The sequence below is a fragment of the Propithecus coquereli genome, unplaced genomic scaffold, assembly GCF_000956105.1.
Source record: "Propithecus coquereli isolate 6110/MARCELLA unplaced genomic scaffold, Pcoq_1.0 Scaffold510, whole genome shotgun sequence".
Lineage (NCBI taxonomy): Eukaryota > Metazoa > Chordata > Mammalia > Primates > Indriidae > Propithecus > Propithecus coquereli.
Window position 1 is genome coordinate 323,271 of NW_012150953.1, and position 1,388 is coordinate 324,658.

Consider the following 1,388-nt stretch of genomic DNA (forward strand, 5'->3'; position numbering starts at 1 on the left):
AAGAGCCATCTCCACTTTTAACATGAGATATTTATTTTAGGTATTTTCCTGTTTTCATAATTTTTTTTATGAAAACTACAATGAACAATATTTTGCAAGATTCATCTTGTATTATAAAATTTCTTAACATAAAGCTTACAGAAGTAGAAATATTAGACTAAACTTTTAGATTTAAAGGAAAAAAGCCTATCTGGAAACATTAAGATGGGAATTAACTTCACTTAGTGTATGAAAATCCTTTGACACAAACACATGATTTTTATATGTATGATTTTACTTCAATTGTTAAAGAAATTTATCAATTGTCTTTGAATGGTCTGGTCATTCTATTTTAAAAATTACAGAAATAACTAAATACAAAATATGATAATTTACTGTTTAGTCTTCTCTGCTCAGGAACACAGACTAAATTTGATGCTTAATAACATTTTATGTTATCTTTATTTGTTATTTTCTATTCATCAAGCAGACTATTTTCCAATTCATATGTTGTCTTTTCACTCTGTTAATTGTTTCTTTTGATGAGCAGAAAGTTTTTATTTTGATGTAATCTTATTTGTCTGTGTTTGCTTTTGTTGCTTGCACCTTTGTGATTAAATTTTTTAAAAAAATCATTGCCCAGACCAGTGCCATGTAATTTTTCTCCTATGTTCTTTTCATATAGTTTTATAATTTTGGATCTAATGCTTAAGTCTTTAATCAACTTGAAGTTATTTTTTGTCTAAGGTGTGAGATAAAAGTCCTATTTCATTCTTTTACATATGACTATACAGTTTTTTTTGCAACAATATTTATTGAAGAATCTGTTGTATATTTTTGGCAACTTTGTTGAAAATTAATGGACCGTAAATGCATTTTTTCATTTCTGAGCTATCTATTCTGTTTCATTGGTCAATGTGTATATTTTTATGCCAGTACCATGCTGTTTTAACTACTATTGTTTTGTAGTATAATTTGAAATCAGGTAGTCTGATGCCTCCAACTTTGCTTTTTGCTCATAATTTCCTTGGCTATTCAGGGTTTTTTGTTGTGTCATGTGAATTTTGGGATTGTTTTTTCTATATCCATGAAAAATGACATTGGAATTTTGATAGCGTTTACAGTGAATCTGTGGATAGTTTTGAGTAGCATGGACATTTTAACAATATATAACTCTTCCAGTTCATGAACATGGGATATCTTTCTATTTATTTGTTTCTTCTTCAATTTCTTTCATTAATGTTTTATAGTTTTTGGTGTACAAGTCTTTAGCCTCTTTGGTAAAATTTATTCCTGAGTATTTTATACCTATTGTAAATGAGATTGTTCTCTTGATTTTCTTTTTCATAAAGTTTGTTGTTGGTATATATAAAATTGCTGATTGAATATGTTGGTTTTGTATTCTGAAA